Source organism: Mus musculus, chromosome 8 (assembly GCF_000001635.26).
Source record: "Mus musculus strain C57BL/6J chromosome 8, GRCm38.p6 C57BL/6J".
In the NCBI taxonomy this organism is placed as follows: domain Eukaryota; kingdom Metazoa; phylum Chordata; class Mammalia; order Rodentia; family Muridae; genus Mus; species Mus musculus.
In genome coordinates, this window is record NC_000074.6 from 111,633,320 (window position 1) to 111,643,181 (window position 9,862).

A 9,862-nucleotide genomic window follows, 5' to 3' on the forward strand; every position below is an offset into this window, starting at 1 on the left:
AAAACCCAGGCAGGCCTCAAAAATCACAATCCTCCTTGCCTCAGGCTCCCAAGCACTGGGATCCCAGGCAAGTAACTACTGTGCCCGGGGTGACCTCATTTCAGTTTTGACTTTTCCTTCCTCGTCTCTGAGCAGTGTTTCTCAGAAGACATCACTGATCGTCAGATGGCTTGGTCTCAATGCAAGGGTGAGATCTGTTCTGCTTGGTCTACTCTGATCCTGGGTTTAGGGCAAAAGGCTGAGGTGTCAGAGGTTGTGGTCATTTGAAGTGAGAATGGCCCTCTCAGGCTCATATATTTGGATGCTTGATTCCATAGTTGATGGAACTGTTGGGGAAGGATTAGGAGGTGTGGCCTTGTTGGAGGAGGTGACATGTCTGCCTGCTGGCTGCCATGCTCTCCACTATAATAACCATGGACTGACCCTCTGAACTGTAAGCCCCCAATAAACTCTCTTTGCTATAAGTTGCCTTAGTGATGGTTTCTCAGCACAGCAATAGAAAAGTAACCAAGACAGATATCAAGGCATTAATGCCAATAGTACCCTTTATGGCCAATTTTAAGCAACTGAGAGGTATGGAAGGAGTGATTTTTACATCAGACAGCCCTAGAACCTACTCTATTTGTTCTGTGGGTAATATCTTTAAATCTCAAAAACATAGTTCAAGTTCAGGGGCACAAACCTTTAATCTCATCCCTCGGGTGGTAGAAGCAGGAGGATCTCTGTGAGTTCAAGGCCAGTCTGTTCTACATAGTGAGTTCCAAGACAGCTAAGTCTATGTAAAGAGATCATGTCTCAAAGGGAGTGTGGTGGTGGTTATGGTGGTGGGGTAATATACAGGTTTTTTTTTTAATACGATCAATAAGAGCTAAAAATTAAGTACGTATTTAAAGATGTACTCCTTAGGTGACCAATGTCTAATACATTTTCATTGCTAGGAAGTACTGCCTAGAGTATACACTATTAGAGAGCATCTTTGCATAAAGAGAATAGGGCCGGGGGTGGGGGTAGGGGTAGAGAAATGGCTCTGCCCGTAAGGTACCAGCACCAAGCCCACAGACAGTTTAAATTAGGCATGATGAGAATCATGGTTTTAGTACAAATAACTTGAAAACAGAAATGCAAACCTGAGGGGCCAGAAATGTGGCTCAGCAGTTGAGAACACTCGCTGCAAAAAACAAAACAAAACAAAACAAAACAAAAAAAACACTTGCTGCTTCTGCACACGACCCAGGGTTATTTCCCAGCACCTGTATGTAGGTTCACAACCACCTCTAACTCCAGTTCCAGTGGACCCAGCACCCTCTTATGGCCTTCACAGACACATGGTGCATGGGCATACATGCAAGCAAAACACACTCATACACAGAAAATAAAATTAAATCTTAAAAAAAAAAGAAAAAGAAAAAAAGCCGGGCGGTGGTGGCACATGCCTTTAATCCTAGCACTTGGGAGGCAGAGGCAGGCGGTTTTCTGAGTTCGAGGCCAGCCTGGTTTACAGAGTGAGTTCCAGCGCAGCCAGGGCCACACAGAGAAACCCTTACTCAGAAAAAAATAAAAAAGAAAAAGAAGAAAGAAAAAAGAAGTGCCAAGATGAAGTAGCCAGAGATTTACAACTCAGTTGTTTTCAGGAATTCTAGGAACAGATTGTCTTGCCTCACACTGCCTTTACAACCATCATGAGCACACAGAACTCAGATCAAAATTCTCCCTAGGGATCAGCAATATAACAAAAGATACAACAGTCTTTATGGTTATACAAATCACAGAAAAGATCTCCCTAACACCTCATTTCGCTCGCTCTCTCTCTCTCTCTCTCTCTCTCTCTCTCTCATGATTGAACAGAACCATAATTACCTCAGCAGAGAACCCCCCCAAATTTTCAAATGGGATGAGTCCTGTCATACGATGGTGTAATATTCCAAATGATTCAGTGCAACTCAAACAGCTCAGAGTTCCAAAAGGCCAAGCCAATCACCCAACAGTAGTTACCAACGTGATTCAAGATGAACCTAAATAGTTCAAAGGAGCCCCAAACCAACAGGAAGGCAAAGCCTGGGGGGCACTGACAAGCAGCTGGCTGAGGGTCAACATTTGTGGAGATCCTAACCAAGTCCAAGTACTCATTTCTCCACTTTATCCAATAAAAACAACTGTGGCTTCCCAACCTGGGAAGGAAAGAAAAATGAAATGACCCCAGTGGTTGTGTCCCTTTCAATCTTCTTCATCTAAGGTCAGCTTGTTCCAAGTGGCTGAAACAAACAAGCCAAAAGTATCTATCTTCCAGGTTCGGTCACTTAAATTGTGACTTGGAGTTGTTAGGGTCAGAGTCTGAGCTGTGGCATCACCTAACAAGCCAGGCATGACCACCCATTGCCAACAGGCCACATCAGCACACAAAGAACACTGAAAAGCAGATTTATAAAATATGACCACACTAGGAAGAGGAGCCAAGAGGCCCAGTGGACCCACCCACTTCCAGTCCATGTTTAGGTTCTAACATGAGGTTTAAGTAGAGGGTAAGGGGTGTGAATAAGCCCCTCACTCTTAGTGGAAGTGTGGTCCCACCCACAATCATCGTCTCAGCTCACTCTCTACAGCAAGGTGATCTGAGAAGTCAGTATTTTGTGAAAACTTCCTAGGAGACAAGCTCTGCCTCTAGTTGGCACCAGAATCCTAGCCTTTTCCTCTTTCCAGCTTGAGGTCCATTGTCTCAATAGCCAGAGAGCCGAAGGAACCCCAAAGGGAGGGACACCGTATCTGTTTATAGTATTTTCATTCCTGTAAGGATGGTTACACACATCACTTTTAAATAATTAATCTCAGTCTTGTGGTCTCTAAAGGCTCGTGTTCTTCTCATAATGCAAAATTCATTTAGCCCATCTTTAAAGTTCCCAAAGTCTTTTTTTTTTGTTTTTTTGTTTTTTGTTTGTTTTGTTTTGTTTTGTTTTTTTTGTTTTTTGTTTTTTTCAAGACAGGGTTTCCCTGTGTAGCCCTGGCTGTCCTGGAACTCACTTTGTAGACCAGGCTGGCCTCGAACTCAGAAATCCTCCTGCTTCTGCCTCATGAGTGCTGGGATCAAAGGCGTGCACTACCACGTCCGGCTCACTTGTCTTAAAAACCAGTACCATGTGGAAGAAGCGGCCAAGTTCTGTTTCCAGCTTGAGATGTGTCTAGTCCAACTGAGAGCAGTTACATCAGCCTCTATGCGCTGACCTAGTAAAAACACTTCCTTAGACAGCTATCTTGGAGCAGAGAATCCCTGCTGTAGCACTCTCAGTTTAGGCTCTGCGTCCTCACAAGTTGGAGCCTTAGATGGGTGGGGTCGTGCCTTCTGGGTACGTTACCTTTTTTTTTTTTTTTAAGATTTATTTATTATATATGCAGTATTCCGCCTGCATATATGACTGCAGGCCAGAAGAGGACACCAGATCTCATTATAAACGGTTATGAGCCACCAAGTGGTTGCTGGGAATCGAACTCAGGACCTCTGGAAGAACAGCCAGTGCTCCAGCCCAGGCACCTTACCAGTACAGAGCAAGAGGTTTACCTCTAAAGGCACTAATGTCTTTAGCAATTTCAGATGCTTTGTCCACAACCTCCTTGTCTATGGCATTAAATTTGCTCATAGTCCTTTCTCACCAGACAACGTACATTTTCCCTCTTTCTGGTCTCTTTGTGTATCAGAACAAGAACAGAGAGAAGCAACCATACTACAGTCTGAATGCTGTCCTGTCTTAAATTCCCTCTGCCAAACAAATTACTTTAAAATTCAATTTCCCCTGAGCTTTCAGCACATAGGCAAAAAAAATGCAGCCTGACTCTTCTTTGCCAGAATACAATACAAATGGCTTCATCCCAGTTCATGACAGAGCCCTGTGCTCTATGAAAGCTTGAGAGCCAGGCCCCCACTATCACTGTCTCTTTGGCGTTCTAGTCTTCTGAAATACTGCTAGAGTGGCCTATCCTCTGCTTCCTGATGCAGACCCTCTCTAGCCTGAGGCTTCTGTATTCCTCACACAAGCCAGTTTCACACGTGGTTGGATTTACTACACTAATAACCCCACTCCTGGGTACCAAGTTTCCGTATTACTTAACTTTGGTATTCTTATGACAAAGGCAACTTATGGAAAGAAAAGTTCTCTTAGGCTCACAGTTTGAGGGTCCATCATGGCAGAGAAGGCCTGCCAGCAAGAACATGAGGCGGCTGATCATGTTACACCTATGTTCAGGAAGCAAAAGACATAAATATTCTACGTTTCTTACAAAACACATTCTCTCTGTGTGTGCTCACATGTGTATGTGTGCATAGTTTCATGTCTGTGTATGCATACATTTGTGTGTGTGTGTGTGTGTGTGTGTGTGTATGTGTATGTGTGTGCATTCAAGTGTGTCACTGTTCTGTTGCTGTGAAGATACACAGTGATCAAGGCAACTCTTAGAAGAGAAAGTATTTAACTGGGGACTTGCTTATAGTTTCAGAGGTTTAGTCCGTTATCATCATGGCAGGAAACATGGGAGCAAGTAGGTGTAGTGCTGGGGAAGTAGCTGAGAACTCCATCCTGATCTATGAGAGAGAGAGGCACACACGCACGCACACACACACACACACACACACACACCAGTGACCCTTATCTGGAGGCTTGGAGATCCTTATCTGGATCTTGGTTTGAAGATCTTGAGCCACAGTGGCTATGGATTCCAGAAGATTGAATCTCCAAGTTTAAGGAACACACCTTTAATCTGGGCTACACCTTCTGCTGGAGACAATATAAGGACATTGGAAGAAGGGAGTCTAGCTCTTGCTTGAGACTGAGTAACTGCTAGATCCTTGGACTTCCTTGGAGAGAGAGAGAGAGAGAGAGAGACTCTGGGCTTGATGAAACCCCCACAACCCAGTGACACACTTTCCTCCAACAAGGCCATGCCTCCTAATCATATCAAAGAGTTTCCCTGCCTGATGACTAAGCACTCAAATATGGGAGGGAGTGTGTGTAGACTGTGGGTGTAGACCTGCTCTGGCAAGCATATGGGCATATGGTGGTCAGAGGGCACTCTTGGGTGTTGGTTGAGATAGGGGCTCCTGTTGTTCACTGTTCCATCTACCAGGCTTAGTAACCTGAAAACTCCTGAGGATTTTTTTTTTTTTTTTTTTTTTTTTGGTTTTTTGAGACAGGGTTTCTCTGTATAGCCCTGGCTGTCCTGGAACTCACTTTGTAGACCAGGCTGGCCTCGAACCCAGAAATCCGCCTGCCTCTGCCTCCCAAGTGCTGGGATCAAAGGAGTGCGCCACCACCGCCCGGCGAATTCTTGTTTCTCTCCCTCCCATTCATTATTGGGATACTGGGCTTACAGATGTGCCTGACAATGGCCAGGATTGCATGGGTTCTGGGATTCAAATTTATATCCTGGCGCTTACACAGTAAATGCTTTTCACAAGCCATTGAGCCATATCTCCAACCTGGGTACACTGTTCTGACCTGAAGAATGACTAGTGAGGAAACATTGCCTCTTCTGTGGTTTCGGTGAAGTTGAAGTTTTTCTTAACAGTAAATGAAGGGAACTGTCACTTCCAGAAAGACAGCTGATTTTATCTGTTGCTTAATGATAAAATGAGCTTTTACATTACACCGGATTTCGGCAAAAGTCTGTCCTGCTTCTGGAGATTTAGCCAGCGTTGATGAGAACACTGGTAGAATAAGTATGGCATTTGCTGCTGTATAATAAGATGTGCAGGCAAATGGAGGCTCTAAATGATTTCATGAGCTCTTTTCTTTTTTTTGATAATAGTTCTTTTTTAAAAGAAGATTTAAGCCGGGCCGTGGTGGCACACGCCTTTAATCCCAGCAGTAGGGAGGCAGAGGCAGGCAGATTTCTGAGTTCAAGGCCAGCCTGGTCTACAGAGTGAGTTCCAGGACAGCCAGGGCTACACAGAGAAACCCTGTCTCAAAAAACTAAATAAAAATAAAAGATTTATTTTTTCATTTATATAAGTACACTGCAGCTGCCTTCAGACACACCAGAAGAGTGCATCAGATCCCATTACAGATGGTTGTGAGCCACCATGTGTGGTTGCTGGGAATTAAACTCAGGACTTCTAGAAGAGTGGCCAGTGCTCTTAAGCACTGAGCTATCTCTCCAGCCCCAATGAGCCATTTTCAAATGATCCAACTGTGATGGTTTAAGTCCACACCTGGATAAAAGAGTCAAAGTGGAAGAGCAAGGACCTTAAATAATATTTATTTATTTATTTATTTATTTTGGTTTTTCGAGACAGGGTTTCTCTGTGTAGCCCTGGAACTCACTCTGTAGACCAGGCTGGCCTCGAACTCAGAAATTCGCCTGCCTCTGCCTCCCAAGTGCTAGGATTAAAGGCATGTACCACCACACCCGGCTCAAATATTTAATTTTAAAAACACTTAATGAATATTTAGATTTTTTAATTTAACATATATGAATGCTTTGCCTTCATGTATGTCTGTGCACCAGGGGGATGCAATGCCCAAGGACACCAGGATGAGGTGTCAGATCCTCTGGAACTGGTGTTAAGGACATCTTTTAGCTACTGTGTGGGAGCCGGGAACTGAACTCAGGTCCTCTGGGTCCTCTGTGAAATCAGCAAGTGCTCTAAACTGTTAAACCAGCATCTCCAGCCCCGAAAGATTTAAGTTTAATCATTGCTGTCTGTGTGTACGAGAACATGAATGCAGAGGACCATGGATGTCAAAAGTGGGCATCAAATCCCGGAGGAGGAGTTACAAGGTGGTTGTGAGTCCTTGAACCTTAGTGCTGGGTCCTCTGCCAGAACAGTGAGTGCGTGCTCTGAGCTGCTCAGTCACCTTTCTGCTGCAAGACCAAGGAACTTAAATACAGGGAGGAAGCTTGTGGCTGTGGTGGGTTTTGTTTGTTTCGTTTCTGTTTTGATTGTTTTGTTTGTGAGGTGGCATCTCACTATATGTAGCTCTGGCTGGCTTGGAACTCTCAGAGTACTGGGGTCAAAGGTGTGTGCCACCACACCTGGGGCTGTGGTAGTGTTTAGAGATGTGATTGAGGGAGTACGTAGAAATTACATTTCTGTCACTAATCCATGAGCAACTCACAGTATTGTTTGACGCCTTGGGGCTTTTGCTCCACTCTCAACTGTCTCTGTTTTTAACGATGAAAATATCTGCACACGCGCTGCCCCTGCCAAAACGTACATCCAAGCACAATACAAAGTAGCAGGGGAGTGCGTGTTTGGAGTTAAGAGACATATGGCAGCATGCTGAGGGTACCACACAACTGCTAGTATCCAGTGGAGGTGGCTAACACTTGAGTCCTGAGTGCACAGTGGGAAGTAAATGAAATTAAGTCGTATTTCAGGCAGTGGATGTCCTTCAGTCAGCAGCATGCTCACTCAAAGCTCTGTGGTCTATCCCCAGCCCCACTTAGAGCCGGTCTGGTGGTGTATATCTTTAACCCCAACATTCAAGAGGCAGAGGCAGGAGAATCAGAAGTCCAAGACTGTTCTGAGCTACACATTGAGTATCCCACTCCTGGGTATCAACTTCAAGGAGTGTCTTCAACATTTAAGACCATCTCAAAAACAAAGAAAGAAAAGAAAAAAGAAAAGAGAGGGAAAAATGCATTTCAGCAAAACATGTACTATGTCTTCCAAACTCTCTTCCTAAGGGAGAAAATGATTTAAAAAAAAAAACCTTTGAATTTTGCAAAATCTTTAGGAACAGCTCACCCAGGGAGTGCTCATTTGATGGTGTTATCATAAAGGGGAGAGAAAGAGAGAGAGAGAAAGAGAGAGAGAGAGAGAGAGAGAACAAACTCTTTTTGTATCTTTGAGTTTCATCTCAAAATATGCATAGTTTTTTACAAAAATAGGGACACATTCTATTTTAGTGTAGATGTGGGTGTGTGTGTGCTGGGAATCAAGCCCAAGGTCTTTACAAGATAGCAAATGTTCTTCTATTGAGCTGCAGCCCCAGGCTAACTAGGGCCACATTGAGAGACTCTCATGTAACTCCTGCCTTTTTCATTTCTTGGTGAATTAGACACCTCCATCCTCTGAGCACAGATCCTTTTCAGCATCTCTTCCAGTTCTGTTTGTATATAATTACAGTTTGATTCACAATCATCGAACGATCTAGATAGTTTCCCATGTTTTACAAATACAAAAAACAAAAAAACAAAAAACAAAAAAACAAATACAGATGACAATATGGCATGTGTGCACTCACAAATGTGCCAGTGTGCATGTGGAAGTTAGAGGATCACTTGTGGGAAATGGTTCTCTTCTTCCACCATGTGGAGGATCAGGGCTGCTACTCAAGGCGTCAGGCTTGTTGGCAAGCACCGTCATCCTCTGAACCACCTTCCAGCCCTGCTTTTGCTGGTGGTGGTGCTTTTTTTTTTTTTTTTTTTTTAAGAAGAATCTACATGGCCCTGGCTGTACTGGAACTCACTATGCAATCTAAGACGGCATCAAATTCACAGAGATTCAATGGTGTCTGCCTCCTGAGTGCTGGGATTAAAATTGAGCACACCACAGCAGGCTCCAGCTCTAGTTTTGAGATTGGTCTTCAACTCTCTATCCCAGGCTAGCCTAGAACTCACTGTGTAGCAGCCCAGGTTGGTATCACACTCATAGCAGTGACCCTGCCTCAGTCTCCCAAGTGCTGAGATTAGAGAGATTAGAGATTACTCCCCCTCTATGTGAGGGGCAGTCTCCCATAGCCCAGATCAGCCTTCACCTACTCCTGCTGCTCTACTTCTGAGCACTGGGATCAATTCTATCCCCGTTCCTTTCCTTCCTGACCCCCCCATGCCTCAGAAATAGTTTTGTGTATATTTTATGCAAAGTTAAAATTATCATCAACAACAAATTTTTACGATTTTATGTGCATGAGTGTTTTGACTATTATATGTATGGATGTGCACCATATGCATGCAGCTATGCAGTGTTCATAATCACGGTCAAAACAGAAATAAAATCATACTGAGCATGGTACCGTTCGCCTGTTAGGAGACATTTCATGAGTCTAACCATCTCAGAAACAAGTTCCATCTTGCTGGCAGGGCCAAAACTGAGTTCATGTTCCCAGATCCCAGAATCAACTCCTATCCTGCTTCTTCAGGTGTTTCATGTCTGTGTGTTAACCAGTAATGGATATAAAAAGGGGGTTTTGCCATTATCCCATTATCTAACTAAGGCATGCAAATAGTAAGTGTATTTATTTCCTGTCGTGATTTAACGGACTACGTGCAGTTCCCTTATCATTCTAAATGCCAGGTCAGAGTCCAGGAGGGGACTTGACTGCAAAAGCTGACTCAGGACATTGAAACCAGGATAAGGCACAACCACCAATGTTAAACTTCCTTAACTCCTTGTGTCAAAATATGATTAGTCACTGCAACAGCCCCTCCCCGCCCCCCTTTGTGTTCCCATCCTGCAGTGCAGTCTCCCTTGGGGGACGAGGTTCAGATCCAGAACTGGCTGCCCCATACAGAAAATGAAGCTTTCATTTTGAAGCTTTTGTATCTGAAGTGAGTTTACTTAGCTTCCTCCCCTCTCCAGAACCCAGTAAGCAGGGAGCTGAAACAGGAAGATCATTAGTTTGAAGCCAGCCTAGGCTTGACAAGACCCTGTCTCAAACCAACAAACATGGGGTTATTTGTGCCAGTGCTTCCAAAAGTAACTGTAGAGCCGAGAGGTTAAGGAAAATGGTGGTAGTGGTAATGTGTGTGTCTGGGTGGGTGTAACACGGGGATCTCACTTTGTAGCCTTGACTGGACTGAGACTTTCTAAGTCTTCCAACTCCCAGGGATCTCTGCTTGCTTCTACTTCTCACTAGCTTGAATTAAAGGCGTG